This window comes from Artemia sp. Qi Xiang Cuo, chromosome 3 (genome assembly GCF_049724085.1).
Source record: "Artemia sp. Qi Xiang Cuo chromosome 3, ASM4972408v1, whole genome shotgun sequence".
In the NCBI taxonomy this organism is placed as follows: Eukaryota; Metazoa; Arthropoda; class Branchiopoda; order Anostraca; family Artemiidae; genus Artemia; species Artemia sp. Qi Xiang Cuo.
In genome coordinates this window covers 56,655,256-56,673,058 of record NC_142796.1, presented here as the reverse complement: position 1 = coordinate 56,673,058, position 17,803 = coordinate 56,655,256, and the positions used below count along the sequence as shown (strand labels likewise).

The window sequence follows — 17,803 nt, the reverse complement described above, 5'->3', positions numbered from 1 at the left end:
AGTGAAAATGACAGTAAAAACTAAAAGATAAGCAATGTGGCACCATCAAGGTACTATTAAGTGCTATAAAAGTACTATAAAGGTATTTTTAAGCAGCCTACTATAAAGGTACTTTATAGTAGCCTACTATAAAGGTAAATATGAGTAGGAATGGGTAATTACATACGGAACGTACATAATTTATTCATGGTTTATTGATCCACTAACGGGTCAATGACACCTCTTTCAAGGTCAATCAGGGATGTTTCTAAACCTATTGACTCCGAGACGAAATTTGCGCATGCGACCTGAATACCTAACCTGAATCAATGTTAATGATCCATGAAGGGGACAAGATCACGTGTCTTTTTCAAGGTCAATCAGGGGATGTATCTAAGTGTATTGATCCACTAAGGAGACAGATTTCTGGGAAATTGAGTTGCATAATCGAAGGGGACTTTATTTCTGTGAAATTGATTTGCATAATCGAAAAGGACTAGATTTCTGGGAAATTGATTGCATAATCGACGGGAAATTCTAATGTAACATTAGGGGATTAAGAAACAATATGGTTTCTCTGGTCTGTAGGTCTGAGAGATAGATAATATTCCATTTTTAGATATGGCTTCTCTGGTCTTTAGGTCTGAGAGATAAATTAATATTCTATTTTTAAATATGGCTTCTCTGGTCTTTAGGTCTGAGGGATAAATTAATATTCCATATTTAAATATGGCTTTTCTGGTCCTTAGGTATGAGAGATAAATTAACATTTCATTTTTAATTATTACTTCTCAGGTCTCTAGGTCTGAGAGATAAATTAATATTAATTCAAAACCTAAACACTGTAACTAGGAACACCGTATATATATTCTTAGAAATTCAAACGAGATCAAGCCAGATTGAATATATTTTACGCGGGAAATGGTTTCTTGGGAATATCAAATGTGACAGCGCAGGGATGCCAAATCAAAGGAACAGGCAGAAATCACTTTTAGGGGATTATTTGGGCAAAAACAAATTAATCGACATTTTAGGTATTTTTTGGGTGAAACAGTTTGAGACATTTTAGAGGATGATTTAGGGTGAAACTCTGTGGTCGTTATAATACACAAGTTCCATTTGAACAGTGTTGTAAGGTCTCCTACCCCAACCCCAAAGACCCCCCCCTCCACCCAACTTTTTAGGCCCTCCCCCCATTTTTTTAACTTTTTTTTACATGTCTTCGAATGAGATAAAACATACTTAAAACATAAGAAATTCACATTTGATATTTTCCAAATTCAAAATGAGAATGATATAGAAATGTTAGTCGTTACTTCTACTATTAGAAAAATATTGTTTGTAGTAGCACTTTTTTTTGGACTGAATTTTTTGAACTTAAGACAAGACAGGTAGGAAATTACTGTATCAATTAAAGAGACAAGACAGGTAGGACATTACTGTATCAATTAAAGAGACAAGACAGGTGTATGGGTGTTTTATTGTATGGATATATGGTTTTTAATAGTTTTTCAGGCTGTTATGGAATGTTTTAATGTTAGACATGATTCTTCATTGTAGCATGATTAAAGGTGTTTACGCTTTTACTCTGACATTGAGCATGGATATAAAAAGCCCGATACTGACTTAATATCTCAGTCAATAAGTTGAATTTGATTATCAGTTGATTCAATATAATACAGAAACTTCAACGATGTACGGTGTTTTCGATTGTGAATTCATTGGTTTAAAGAAGTCAGCTTGTGGTGTAATTTTTGAATGTGCACTCTGATTGCTGACTACAGATCGTAGAGAAGTCTCTTGTTATCACTGGCGCATCAACTACAATATGTATGCTTACAATAGAGACATGTGGTGCAATACATTATGAATTATAAACAAACTAGGTTTATATAATAGACCGATAACCCCATTCTATGATGGAGAGAAGGATCTATCCATGGTAAATGAGGAAGTTGGAGAAATATGTAGTTTTTTTGGTGTGAGAGCACTATACGTGAAAGGCAATGTACCCACTGATAAACTTTTAATCGACAAATGCAAATCGAATATTCCAATATTCAACTTGGAAGATTTTAATTGTGAGGTATTTCCGAATAAAATACACAACCCAGAGGACAAGGTTCGATTTTTTAGCAGATGGGTTTTGATAAATATTCCTTATCAGAATATATTTATAAGATATCCCGGGAAGAAGAAGAACAACAAAATCTGTGATATAGATTGGGATTACACCAAGTAGGTGATGAATGATGATGAATTTTTATAACACTCATCACGCCCATGACTATCCAATGGTCTTTTTAAAGACCATCAAATCTATAAACACTTCGTAACCAGGGTCATATGAATCTTTTCTGTGCCTTGACACAAAAAAAGAACGCATTTATTTTTTAACGTCATTACATTGATATTTTTGAAATAAGAAATAAAATGGAATGTGCATGCTGGTCATTATTTTTTGATCAAGTAGAACAGAATATTTTTTATTTCACTCCGCGAGATATTATTTCAGAGAGTTGTTAAGGAAGTAAAGCATACCTGTTAGATTTGTCTTTGAATTTTCTCATTTATTTGCTTGAAGACCCCCCCCCTCCCCAACTTTTTGTCAAATGACATCTAGGGAATATACTGCTTATGTAATTTCGGTAAACTGTAGAACTTTGGGTCAAGAGCTACCTCGGGATGCCTTTTAGGTTACTTTTTTATCAAAATGACATGAAATATACTAGCGACTGTACTCGTTCACTTTAAGCCTTTGTTTTCATATTCTTTTATTATTTATGTGGCTTGAGTTCAGAAGGACATTTGAGGTGAAGTTTTATTTTTAAGATGAGTTTGAAAAAAAAAATATAGTTATTAATTGAAATGAAAGCAGATAGTTTGTCACTGTGCCAAAAAACCTCGTCCAGGCTTTTACCAAGGACATTAAATCTCGTCCAGACTTTTACTGAGGACATTAAATCTCGTCCAGTCTTTTACAAAGGACATTAAAACACTTTTTATTTTACTATATTTATTTATGCTACAAGTAACGCCGCTTGTGGCAGAAACTATTTCTTTTATACAATGGTGTAAGTAATATTTAAGAATGAATTTATTTTTATTACATGTAGACCTGTTTTTCTTACGTTTTTTTTTATTTTTTTATTTTCCTAATGTTCCACTTTGTGACAGAAACTTTTTATTTTACATAAAGGTGTAAGTAATATTTAAGATTGTATTTTTCTAATGTTCAAACAGTTCAGTGGAATAAAATGCTAGTAAAGGGACAATCTGTTAAAAAGATCAAAGTACTTAAAGGAGTTTCAGAGCTAAAATCTTAGGTGTAATAAAGGCTTAGAATCGCTTACCAACTAAATGGATATCTGGCCAAAACATTGTATTTTACTTTTTTATTTTTGCTAAAAGTAACGCCGCTTGTGGCAAAAACTTTTTCGTTTACACAATGGTGTAAGTAATATTTAAGATTGTACTTACTTTTGTTACATGTAGACCATTTTTTTTTCTTGTTTCTTTTTTTCTTGTTCAAACAGTTTGAAGGAATAAAATGTTATTAAAGGGCAATTCATATCCTTAAAATTGTCTGAGAAATTGATCGATATAGAAACAGAAATGGTTTTTCCTTTTTTTATGTTCAAACAGTTCATAGGAATAAAATGTTAGTAAAGGGCAATCCGTATCCCCAAATTGACCCATAGAGAATGTAAAGATAGAATTGCACTCAACTCTTGCTCATAGACACTATGCAGCTGTTACAAACGGCAATCTATAACTAGTTGTCGATTTTCTGAACAAATGGTACCCAAAAATGGGTTTATAGATCCTTAATTTACAGATCTGGCTATCTCGTAATGGCTAAGGACAGCTAAAAATGTTTATCTTTACCACAAAATATAGTTACTTCTAAAAAATGGTACCCACAAATGGGTTTATAGATCCTTAATCTACAGGATCGGATATCTCATGATGGTTAAGGACAGCTAAAAATGTTTATTTATAGCAAAAAATAGAGTTAATTCTGAACAAATGGTACCCACAAATGAGCTTTTAGATCCTTAATTTACAGGTCTGGTATATTTTAATGTATTTATTTTGTTACAAGTAGTCGTTTTTTTATTTTTATTTTATTTTATTAAGGTATCTAAAGTATCTTTAGAATAGATACATATAAGTAATATTTAAGATAATTCTTCGTATATATTTTATTTTATTATTTTTGTTGCAAGTAGAAATGTTTTTAATTTACTTTTATCATAGTATCTAAAGCATCTTTAGAATAGATACAGTTAATTAATATTTAAGATAAGTCTTCAAATTTATTTTAATCTATAATATTTAAGATAATTCTTTAGATATATTTTAATCTATTTATTTTTCTTACAAGTAGAGTTGTTTTTAATCTCCGTTTTATTCTGATATCTAAAGCATCTTTAGAATAGATACAGTTAAGTAACATTCAAGATAATTCTTCATGTATAGTTTAATGTATTTATTTTTGTAACAAGTCGTCGTTTTTTTATTTTTATTAAGGTATCTAAAGCATCTTTAGTATAAATACATGTAAGTATTATTTAAGATAATTCTTTGTATATATTTTATTTATTTTGCAAGTAGAGTGATTTTAATTTCACTTTATTCTAGTATCTGAAGCATCTTTAGAATATATACAGTTAGGTAATATTTAAAATAATTCTTCAAGTACATTTTAATGTATTTATTCTTGTTACAAGTAGTCGTTTTTTTTATTTATTATTATGGTATCTGAAGCATCTTTAGAATAGATTAAGTGACCTTAAATAAACCTATCTTTTTTTGCTTGTCCCTCCTCTGACTTTATAATAAACTCTCTAAACGTATGACTTGCTAACGTACTCTAAAATAATGATAATATAACAAAGTAATGCATAAAATATTTTTATTGAAATAACAACATGTAGAATATTAACATATAAATATGTTACAACATTATTATACATTATTAATATCATAGAACAACTTTGAAAATTTTGAATCTGTTCCATAAAATACTTCATCAAGTTCTCTCTTGATACTCTAGCCACTCTCTTCTCTTATTCCGTAACCAGTAGAATAATCATTATTCCATTTTGAGTCATATACAATTTTTAGGGGGATGTCACCTATGGGTTCAAAATACATTTCATCTTTGGTATTATTAGGTTCATTGGGATATATGATCAATAGTAGTAATAATGTTCACTTGCTCATTATTTTTCTACCAAATTATCTTTATATTCATTAGTGATATTGTCTACTAATTTCCTTTTATTTTGCTGGCGACTTCACTGTCTATTCTCACATTGTGCTTACAAAGGTAACAGTTCTGGCACGTAGACAATATATGATTTATTACATTAGTGCAACAGTTGGTTTTTCTTTTTCCCTTTGCTTTCATTTGAATAGTAATACCAGAACGATGGGAATAGTATCTATCAATAGGTAGCGTGTTACCAGAACCATTAGCAAGAAGATGACCATCTTCATCAACTAATATTTTTAAGTTGGCATTTTCTTTTAGCACTATCATCTCTGGTGCTCTCATTCTCGCATATCTACCCTGAGCAATGTTGAATGGTTTCACTAGTCCAAAGAAATTTAGCTTTTTGCCGTCAGGACAACGCACACATACATTTCCAATAATATCTCCATTCACGTCAAATAACTGCATTCACGTTAGGTTCATTTAGGTTCACTTAGCCTGACGCGTCACGCTAAGTGAGCCTAAATGAACCTAACGTAAATGTAGTTATTTGAAAAAAAAGGTGGTATTGTAGGCTGGCTGCAGGTGCCCGGGTCAAGAGAAAAATCAGTTGTGCTGTCATCTATACCTTAATTGAAATAGATGGCAGCACTTGATTTAGTAAAAAAAATTAAATATTTGAAGTGCGCCTCGTAGTAGTGTCTCTCTGTCTGAAAATTTCTCTTGCATCTCTCACTTTTAAATAGATATTCTAAATGTTTGACATTCTAGCATACCCTAAAAGTAATGGTAATATGTCAAAGTAATGAATAAAATATTTTTATAGAAATAATCACATGTAGAATATTAACATAAGAAATATGTTGCATACATTATTATACATTATTAATGTCATTGAACAACTTTGGACATTTTGAATATGTTCCCTAAAATACTTCATCATGTTCTCTCTTGGTGCTGTAGCTATTGTCTTATCTTAGTTCGTAATCATATTTTTGAAAACTAAACCCAACTTTAATAAGAAATCAAATATTATTAATAAAATCAAATGTATTTTAAGCGTGGTCTTCTTATTTCTGAAAACTAAAACCCAACTTTATTCAAAAATTAAGTATTATTCATAAAACTCTATGTTTTTTAAATGTGAGTGTTCGTATTTCTTGAAATTAAAACCCAAGTTTATTAAAAATCAAATATTATTATTAATAAAATCAGATGTATTTTAAACGTGGATGTTCGTATTTCTTGAAACTGAAACCCAACTTTATTAGAAAAATCATATATTATTAATAAAATCAGATGTATTAAACAGGGATGTTCTTATTTCTGAAAACTAAAACCCAGCTTCATTAGAATATCAAATTCTATATCAACAACTTTTGTAGGCTATAAATAATAAGATGGAGTCTGAGAAACTGATCTATACACAAATAGAAATAGGTTTCTATTTATTTATTAATATTTATTTATACGGCTGTATCAATGATACTCTATGGCTGGTCATATATCCTACATTATGCAGCTGTCTCAGTGATGCTCTATGGTGGGTTATCGACACTACCTAGTTAAATGTAGGTATTAAATCAGTAATTTTCACACGTTGGCAGGATAAACACCTTGTATCATACTTAGCAAAACAGTGAAAATGAATTATTCAAAGAAAGTGTGTACACACGATAAAATTATAGTCGTGTTGAATACCGACATAGATCGATGTTTAAACTATGAAACAAGCATTAATGGAGATATTATTGAAAATGTATGTTTGCGTTGTCATGACAGCAATAAGCTAAATTTCCTTGGACTAGCAAAACCATTCAACATTGCTCAGGGTGGATATGCAAGAGTAAGATCACCAGAGATCATAGTGCTAAAAGAGAATACCAACTTAAAAATAATAGTTGATGAAGATGGTCATCTTGTTGCTAATGGTTCTGGTAACACGCTACCTATTGATAGATCCTATTCCCATCGTTCTGGCATTACTATTCAAATGAAAGCAAAGGGGAAAAGAAAAGCCAACAGTTGTACTAATGTAATAAATCATATCTTGTCTAAGCGCCAGAACTGTTACCTTTGTAAGAACAATGTGACAATAGACAGTCAAGTCACCAGCAAAATAAAAACGACATTAGTAGACAATATCACTAATGAATATAAAGATAATTTGATATAAAAATAATGAGCAAGTGAAGATTATTACTACTATTGATTATATATCCCAATGAAACTAATAATACCAAAGATGAAACGTATTTTGAACCCATAGGTGACATCTCCCTAAAAATTGTATATGACTCAAAATGGAATGATGATTATTCTACTGGTTACGGAGTAAGAGAAGAGAGTGGCTACAGCATCAAGAGAGAACATGATGAATTATTTTATGGAATAGATTCAAAATTTCCAATGTTGTTCTATGATATTAATAATGTATAATAATATTGTAACATATTTATATGTTAATATTCTACATGTTGTTATTTCAATAAAAATATTTTATGCATTACTTTGTTATATTAACATTATTTTAGGGTACGTTAGCAAGTCATACATTTAGAGTGTTTATTAAAAAGTGAGAGATGTAAGAAAATACAAAAACAGAATCGAGAGACTACTGATGACATCTGCACACCTATAGCTATAGATGGAAGCACAGTCAGACAGACAGACGGTTATAGTCTGAGGGACAAGCAAAAAAAGATAGGTTTATTTAAGGTCACTTAATCTCTTCTAAAGATGCTTCAGATACAGTAATAAAATTAATAAAAAAACGACTACTTGTAAATAAAATAAATAAAATAAAATACAATTTAAGAATAATTTTAAATATTACCTAAATGTTTATAATCGGATGATGCTTAAGATACTAGTATAAATGGAAATTAAAACCACTCTACTTGCAAAAAAAAAAATATATACGAAGAATTATATTAAATAATACTTACATGTATCTATTCTAAAGATGCTTTAGATATCTTAATAAAATAAAAAAAAACGACTACTTGTTACAAAAATAAATACATTAAAATATATATGAAGAATTATCTTAAATATTACTTAACTGTATCTATTCTAAAGATGCTTTAGATATCAGAATAAAAAGCAAATTAAAAACAGCTCTACTTGTAGGAAAAATAAATAGATTAAAATATATGTAAAGAATTATCTTAAATATTATAGATTAAAATAAATTTTGAAGACTTATCTTAAATATTACTTAACTGTATCTATTCTAAAGATGCTTCAGATACTAGAATAACATCTCTACTTGCAACAAGGATAATAAAATAAAATATATGCGAAGAATTATCTTAAATATTACTTATATGTATCTACTCTAAAGATGCTTTAGATACCTTAATAAAATAAAAAAAAACGACTAATGGTAACAAAAATAAATATATTAAAATATACAGACCTGTAAATTAAGGATCTATAAACTCATTTGTGGGTACCATTTGTTCAGAATTAACTATAGTTTTTGCTAGAAATAAACATTTTTAGCTGTCCTTAACCATCATGAGATTTCCAGACCTGTAAATTACGGATCTATAAATCTATTTGTGGCTACCATTTGTTCAGAATTAACTATATTTTGTGCTAAAAATAAACATTTTTAGCTGTCCTTAACCATTACGAGATAGCCAGACCTGTAAATTAAGTATCTATAAACCCATTTGTGTGTACCATTTGTTCAGAATGTCGACAACTAGTTATAGATTACCATTTGTAACAGCTGCATAGTGTCTATGAGCAAGAGTTGAGTGCAATTCTATCTTTACATTCTCTATGGGTCAATTTGGGGATACGGATTGCCCTTTACTAACATTTTATTCCTATGAACTGTTTGAACATAAAAAAAAAGGAAAAACCATTTCTGTTTCTATATCGACCGATTTCTCAGACAATTTTGAGGATAATAATTGCCCTTTACTAGCATTTTATTCCTTCGAACTGTTTGAACAATAAAAAAAGAAACAAGAAAAAAAAATGTTCTACATGTAACAAAAATAAGTACAATCTTAAATATTACTTACACCATTGTGTAAAAGAAAAAGTTTCTGCTCCAAGTGGCGTTACTTTTTGCAAAAATAAATAAGTAAAATACAATGTGTTGGCCAGATATACATTTAGTTGGTAAGCGATTCTAAACCTTTATTACACCTAAAATTTTTGCTCTGAAACTCCTTTAACTACTTTGATCTTTTTAACAGATTGTCCCTTTACTAGAATTTTATTCCACTGAACTGTTTGAACATTAGGAAAATACAATCTTAAATATTACTTACACCTTTATGTAAAAGAAAAATTTTCTTCCACAAAGTGGAACATTAGGAAAATAAATAAATTAAAAAAAAAACATAAAAAAAAACCAAAAAAAAAGGTCTACATGTAATAAAAATAAATACATTCTTAAAATTTACTTACACCATTGTGTAAAAGAAATAGTTTCTGCCAAAAGCGGCATTACTTGTAGCATAAATAAATATAGTAAAATACAAAGTGTTTTAATGTCCTTGGTAAAAGCATGGACGAGATTTGATGTCCTCGGTAAAAGTCTGGGTGAGATTTAATGTCCTTGGTAAAAGCCTGGACGAGATTTTTTGGCACAGTGACAAACTATCTGCTTTCATATCAATTAATAACTATATTTATTTTTTCAAACTCATCTTAAAAATAAAACTTCACCTCAAATATCCTTCTGAACTCAAGCCACATAAATAATAAAAGAATATGAAAAAAATGCTTAAAGTGAACGAGTACAGTCGCTAGTATATTTCTTGTCATTTTGAGAAAAAAGTAACCTAAAAGGCATCCCGAGGTAAAAAGTTCTACGGTTTACCGAAATTACATAAGCATAATATTCCCTTAAGATCATTTGCCAAAAAAGTAGGGGGGGGGGGGTCTTCAAGCAAATAAATGAGAATATTCAAAGAAAAATCTAACAGGTATGCTTTACTTCCTTAACAACTCTCTGAAACTATATCTCGCGGATAGAAATAAAAATATTCTGTTCTACTTGATCAAAAAATAATGACTAGTATACACATTCCACTTTATTTCTTATTTCAAAAATATCAATGTAATGACGTTAAAAAATAAATGCGTTTTTTTTTTCAAGGCACAGAAAAGATTCATATGACCATGGTTACGAAGTGTTTATAGATTTGATGGTCTTTAAAAAGACCGTTGGATAGTCATGGGCGTGATGGGTGTTATAAAAATTCATCATCATTCATCACCCACTTGGTTTAATCCCAATATATATCACAGATTTTGTTGTTCTTCTTCTTCCTGGGATATCTTATATATATATTCCGAGAAGGAATATTTATCGGAACCCATCTCCTAAAAAATCGAACCTCGTCCTCTGGGTTGTGTAGTTTATTCAGAAATACCTCACAATTAAAATCTTCCTCATAACTAAAGTTGAATATTGGAATATTCGATTTGTATTTGTCGATTAAAAGTTTATCAGTGGGTACATTCCCTTTCACGTATAGTGCTCTCACACCAAAAAAACTACATATTTCTCCAACTTCCTCATGTACCAGGGATAGATCCTTCTCTCCATCATAGAATAGGGTTATCACTCTATTATATAAACCTAGTTTGTTTATAATGCATAATGTATTGCACCACATATCTCTATTGTAAGCATACATATTGTAGTTGATGTGCCAGAGATAACAAGAGACTTCTTTACGATCTGTAGTCAGCAATAGGAACGCACATTCAAAAATTACACCACAAGCTAACTTCTTTAAACCAATGAATTCACAATCGAAAACACCGTACATCGTTGAAGTTTCTGTATTATATTGAATCAACTGATAATCAAATTCAACTTATTGACTGAGATACTTACTCAGTATCGAGCTTTTTATAGCCATGTTCAATGTCAGAGTAAAAGCGTAAACACCTATAATCATGCTACAATGAAGAATCATGTCTAACATTAAAACATTCCATAACAGCCTGAAAAACTATTAAAAACCACATATCCATACAATAAAACATCCATACACCTGTCTTGTCTCTTTAATTGATACAGTAATGTCTTACCTGTCTTGTCTCTTTAATTGATACAGTAATTTCCTACCTGTCTTGTCTTAAGTTCAAAAAATTCAGTCCAAAAAAAAGTGCTACTACAAACAATATTTTTCTAATAGTAAAAGTAACAACTAACATTTCTATATCATTCTCATTTTGAATTTGGAAAATATCAAATGTGAATTTTGTATGTTTTAAGTATGTTTTATCTCATTCAAAGACATGTAAAAAATTTTTAAATAATTATAAAAAAAAATGGGCGGAGGGGGCCCAAAAAGTTGTGGGGGGCTGGGCCCTTCTATGTCTCAAGCGCGCCAAAAAAAATGGGGAGAGGGGCCTAAAAAAGTTGGGTGGAGGGGGGGCCCTGTGGGTTGGGGTAGGGGACCTTACAACACTGTTCAAATGGAACATGTGTATTATAACGACCACAGAGTTTCACCCTAAATCATCCTCTAAAATGTCTCAAACTGTTTCACCCAAAAAATTTCTAAAATGTTGATTAATTTGTTTTCGCCCAAATAATCCCCTAAAAGTAATTTCTGCGTGTTCATTTGTTTTGGCATCCCTGTGCTGTCAAATTTAAAATTCCCAAGAAACCATTTCCCGCGTAAAATATATTCAATCTGTCTTGATCTCATTTGAATTTCTAAAAATATATCTAAGGTGTTCCTAGTTACACTATTAAGGTTTTGAAAGAATATTAATTTATCTCTCAGACCTAAAGACCAGAGAAGCCATATTTAAAAATAAAATATTAATTTATCTCTCAGACCTAAAGACCAGAGAAGCCATATTTAAAAATAGAATATTAATTTATCTCTCAGACCTAAAGACCCGACAAGCCATATTTAAAACTAGAATATTAATTTATCTCTCAGACCTAAAGACCTGAGAAGCCATATTGTTTCTAAATCCCCTAATGTTACATTAGAATTCCCCGTCGATTATGTAAATCAATTTCTCAGGAATCTAGTCTCCTTCAATTATGCAATCAATTTCCCAGAAATCTACTCCCTTTCGATTATGCAATCAATTTCCCAGAAATCTAGTCCTTTTCGATTATGCAAATCAATTTCACAGAAATATGTCCCCTTAGTGGATCAATACACTTAGAAACATCCCCTGATTGACCTTGAAAAAGACACGTGATCCTGTCCCCTTCATGTCCCCTTCAAACTGAGTTTTGGGAGGGACAGTTGTATGCCCCCCTCTGACCCACAGCAAATTACGCCCCTGGTTACAGCTGAAACGTACGTGGAAATTATTTTTGAATATGGTTTAAATCTTGGGATGGGAGGGGGAACTCATAAAAAGTACAAAATAAATGGGAAGCAAATTAAAAATTATAAGATAATGGTAGAAATTACAAGAATCTAAAAATTCCAAGTACTTAAAAAACAAGTATCAGATAGTACCATTTTTAGTGTTATTAGCATAAAACACCGCATCTTGCCTGTAAATTAAGTAAAAAAAGAATGACAAAAGTAAAAATTACAACGGAGCGTTAGGGAAAGGCTTTCTTTTAAATGAAGTCCGTTAGGAAAAAATTATGTATATTAACCCTAGCTGAACTTATCTCAGCTGATTCTTTGCATCCAATCTTTCTCTTTTGTTTTTTTAGATATAATAATATAGGCCTAATTATTATAATTGCGTAATCTAACATAAATTTAGTTATAACAAAAATAACTCTTGTAAATTTTTTCAGTTTTGAATTTTGTTTTAAAGCTAAACGATAATTTATTTACAAATATACGAATGAAGAAAAGCACAAGACACTAATTATTATTATTATTATTATTTATTGAAAACCATCAATCACAAAACATGACAAGACGGAGTAAAGGGAATAGAAAAGAAGAAGAAAAGAAAAAGAAAAAAAAACAAAGCAAAAGCTAACGAACAAGAAACCAGAGACACAGACAAACTTTTTTTTTATTTAATTTCTGATCTTTTTTTAAATAATGCTGGGAAATCCGGCGTCCCCTTCATAGCAATGTCTCTTCCCCCATGAGAAATTCCTTCATGGAAAGATCCTCCCACATAACTCCCCCCCCCACTACCAGAAAAAATCCCCCCCCCCTGAAAACGTCTGTATACTTCCAAATAACCAATACTATATGTTAACATTGGGTAAAGTTCTAAACTTCCAGTACTCCCCCCGGGGACTTTGGGGGATTAAGTCATCCTCAAAGACATAGTTATTAAATTTTTAGAACATGCTGAACAAATTGGCTATCTCAAAATTTTGATCGGGTGACTTTGGGAAAAAATGAGCGTTGGAGGGGGCCTAGTTGCCCTCTAATTTTTTGGTCACTTATAAAGGGCACTAAAACTCTTAATTTTCATTCCAATGAGCCCTCCCACGATATTATAGGACCACTAGGTCGATACGATCACACCTGGGAAAAAAACAAACAACAAAAAACAAATAAACATGCATCCGTGTAGTTTCTTCTGGCAAAAAATGCAAAATTCCACGTTTTTGTAGATAGGAGTTTGAAACCTCTACAGTAGGGTTCTATGATACGCTGAATACGATGGTGAGATTTTCATTAAGGTTCTATAGCTTTTAGGGGGTGTTTCCCCCTTTTTTCGAAAATCAGCCAAATTTTCTCAGGCGCGTACCTTTTGATGGGTAAAACTAAACTTGATGAAACTAATATATTTGAAATCAACATTAAAATTTGATTCTTTTGATGTATCTATTGGTATCAAAATACCGTTTTATCGGGGGTTATGTGGGAGGATCTTTCCATGAAGGAATTTCTCATGGGGGAAGGTACATTGCTATGAAGGGGACGTCGGATTTCCCAGCATTATTTAAAAAAAGATCAGAAATTAAATAAAAAAAAAGTTTTTCAACTGAAAGTAAGCAGCAACATCAAAACTTAAAACGAACAGAAAATGTTACATATATGATTGGGATCACCCCCTAGTCAATACCTTGCTCTTTAAGCCATAGATTTTCTAGTACTTTCATAAGAGCTATTTATTCTAATTAACGGCCTTTGTGATTAAGCGGTCATTTTTAAAGAAATGGAATAATATTCGAACTTTAGCTTAAAGAACAAGGTATAGACTAGGGGGTGAACCAGGGGCGCCATTTGGGGGGGCAGGGTTGGAACATTGCCCACCCTAATTTTTCTGGGGGGCCCAAGCTTCCTCCCAAAAAGACCTTTTTTTTCTTTTAGAAAATATACAGGAACAAAATTACAATTAGCAATTAGTCAAAATTTTGAAACTGCTAAATTTATATGTAGATTAACTTAGATAATAGTGAGATTAATAGTGCAACTGGGTCGTGCAAGGGTTGCAGTGACAGATCAGTTTCTGATTTTATTGATTCAGCACCTTTCTAGTAGGAAGGGCATAATATCTCCCGTGCGTACATAATTTATGCATGTTTTTATGGTTTTTGTCAATGAGAATGAAAAGACAGGATTTTTCTCACTTTGATGTATTTTCATGGTTTATTGATTCTAATCGGGTCAATGACACATCTTTCAAGATCGATTTATTTGTTGTTTGTCCAAGTGTAATGAAACTGGGGTGAAGTTTGCACATGCGCATTAACGGGGGAGAGATGTATTGATTGCGTACTCGAAGGGGAGAGGATTTTCGAGAAATTGATTTACATAATCGAAGGGGAAGTGGATTTCCGAGAAAATGATTGCGTCATCGATTAGGACAAGAGGGGAACTAACTTTCTGAGAACTTGATTGCATAATCGAGGGAAAGTAGATTTCTGGGATATTGATTGCATAATCGACTAGGACAAGAGGGGAACGGGAATGACGCAATATGTTCACTGAATACGGGCATCACAATATTATTGATCCAAGGACTTAGAAATGACATCACTTGATTCCTAGGAATTATGCAGGACTCTAAAGAGATAGAAATTATATTTTAATATGGCTTCATTTTCCTTAGGCTTAGCGATAAACGGTCTTTAATGACAGAGATAAATTAATATTCTATTTTTTAAATATGGCTTCTCTGATCTTTAGGTCAGATCGATAAATTGATATTCTATCGAAACCATAATAGTGTAGCTAGGAACATCTTAGAAATGAAGAGATTAACGCGGGAATTTTTTCCTGGGAATTTCAAATTTGACAGCGCAGGGATGCCAAAACAAAAGGAACATGTAGAAATTACGTTTAGGGATTATTTGGGCGAAACCGTTAGAGATATTTTAGAAGATGATTTAGGCGAAACAGATTGAGACATTTTAGAAGATTATTTGGGCGAAACAGCTTGAGACATTTTAGAAGATGATTTTAGAAGATGAATTAGAAGATGATTGGGTGAAACTCTGTGGTCGTTATAATACACAAGTTCCATTTGAACAGTGTTGTGAGGTCCCCTACCCAAACCCCAAAGGTCCCCAAAGGCCCTCGGATCCCCAAAGGCCCCCCGGGGCCCCCAAAGAGCCCTCCCCATTTTTTAGTACTTTTTTTTGTGCACTTGAGACACAGAAGGGCCCCACACATTTCAAAAAGGCTTTATTATATCTTTTCAGAATAAGTTCTTTTCTTAATGTCCCTCCTAAACCCATTTTACAAGTTGAAGTACCCATCCTTTTCACCCACAACTTTGCTTCACAGCATTTTGAATGCCCCAACACCAAGAAATACTTTTCAAAATGCATTTGTGAACAAGTTCTTTTCTTAATATCCCTCCTAAACCCATTTTACAAGTTGAAGAACCCATCATTTTCACCCAAAACTTTACTTCACAGCTTATTGAATGCTCCAACACCAAGCAATACTTTTCAAAGGCCGATTCAGAAAAAGTTATTTTCTTAATGCGCCCCCTAAACCCATTTTACAAGTTGAAGTATCCCATCCTTTTCACCCACAACTTTACTTTACAGCTTTTTGAATACTCCAACACCAAGCAATACTTTTCAAAAGGCATTTCAGAACAAGTTCTTTTCTTAATGTCATAACAAGTTTTCTGTAAGAAGTATCAAGTTACCTGTCACAGATACCAAATTTTTCTTAGAGATAACAATTTCTTCGTTTATGATAACAAGTTTTCTGTTAGAAGTAACAATTTTTCCTTAACACTAAAAAATTTTCCCCTCGAAGTAACAACTTTTACCTTATTACTAACAAAATTTTACTTAGCACTATCAAATTTCTCATAGAAGTAACAATTTTTCGTCTGTGATAACAAGTTTTCTGCTAGAACTAGCAATTTTTATGTCAAAGATCCCCAATTTTTCTTATGAGTAACAACTTTTTCGTTTATGGTAGCAAGTTATCTGTCAAAAGTAGCAAGTTTTCCCATCACACTAAAAAATGTTCTTCTCGAAGTAGCAACTTTTACCTTAATACTAATAAGCTTTCTGTCCAAGATACCAAATTTTTCTTAGAACTATAATTTTTTTCCGTTCATGATAAAAAGTTTTCTGTCAAAAGTAGCAAGTTTTACTTAACAATAACAAATTTTCTCATCAAAGCAATAATTTTTTCCTTAACAATAACAGAGTTTTAGTTACAACTATCAAATTTCTCTTAGAAGTAACAATTTTTAGTCAGTGATAAAAAATTTTCTGCTAGAACCAACAAGTTTTCTGTCAAAGGTACCAAATTTTTCTTAGAAGTAACAATTTTTCCATTCATGATAAAAAGTTTTCTGTCAAAAGTAACAAATTTTCTGCTAGAACTAACAAGTTTTCTGTCAAAGATACCAAATTTTTCTTAGAAGTAACAATTTTTTCGTTTATGAGAGCAAGTTTTCTCTCAGAAGTAGCAAGATTTCCTTTTACACTAACAAATTTTCTCATCAAAGTAACAATTTTTCCATAACACTAACAGAGTTTTAGTAACACTAACAAATTTTTCTTCGAATCAACAACTTTTTCCTCAATACTAACAAACTTCTTCTTAAAAATATCAAATTTTTCTCAGAAGCATAATTTTTTTCCGTTCATGATAAAAAGTTTTCAGTCAAAAGTAGCAAGTTTTCTTTAACACTAACAAATTTTTTCATCAAAGTAACAATTTTTCATTAACACTAACAGAGTTTTAGTTAAAACTCTCAAATTTCTCTTAGAAGTAACAATTTTTCATCAGTGATAATAAGTTTTCTATAAAAAGTAGCAAGTTTTCTAACAAAGAGACCAATTTTTTCTTAGAAGTAACAACTTTTTCGTTTATGATAACAAGTTTTCTGTCAGAAGTATCAAGTTTTCCTTCACTATAGCAAATTTTCTCTTCGAATTAACAACTTTTTCCTCAATACTAACAATCTTCTACTTAAAACTATCAAATATCTCTTAGAACTAACAATTTTTTCGTCAGTGATAACAAGTTTTCGGTAAAGATTATCAAGTTCCCTGTCAAAGATACCAAATTTTTTCTTAGAAATAATAATTTCTTCGTTTATGATAACAAGTTTTCTGTTAGAAGTAACAATTTTTCCTTAACACTAAAAAATTTTCTCCTCGAAGTAACAACTTTTACCTTAATACTAACAAACTTTTACTTAACACTATCAAATTTCTCCTAGTATTAGCAATTTTTGTCAGTG

The 17,803-nt window shown here is 31.3% G+C and overlaps 1 protein-coding gene and 1 long non-coding RNA gene across 3 annotated transcripts in view; one reads left to right on the top strand and one right to left on the bottom strand.

Moving 5' to 3' along the window:
- Window positions 1-17,803, top strand: part of LOC148954316 (uncharacterized) — a 178,439-nt gene that overhangs the window by 61,579 nt on the left and 99,057 nt on the right. The window lies entirely within an intron of this gene.
- The window catches only part of LOC148954317 (uncharacterized), a 45,325-nt gene that overhangs the window by 984 nt on the left and 26,538 nt on the right, over window positions 1-17,803 (bottom strand). The gene's annotated exons all lie outside the window — the stretch shown is intronic.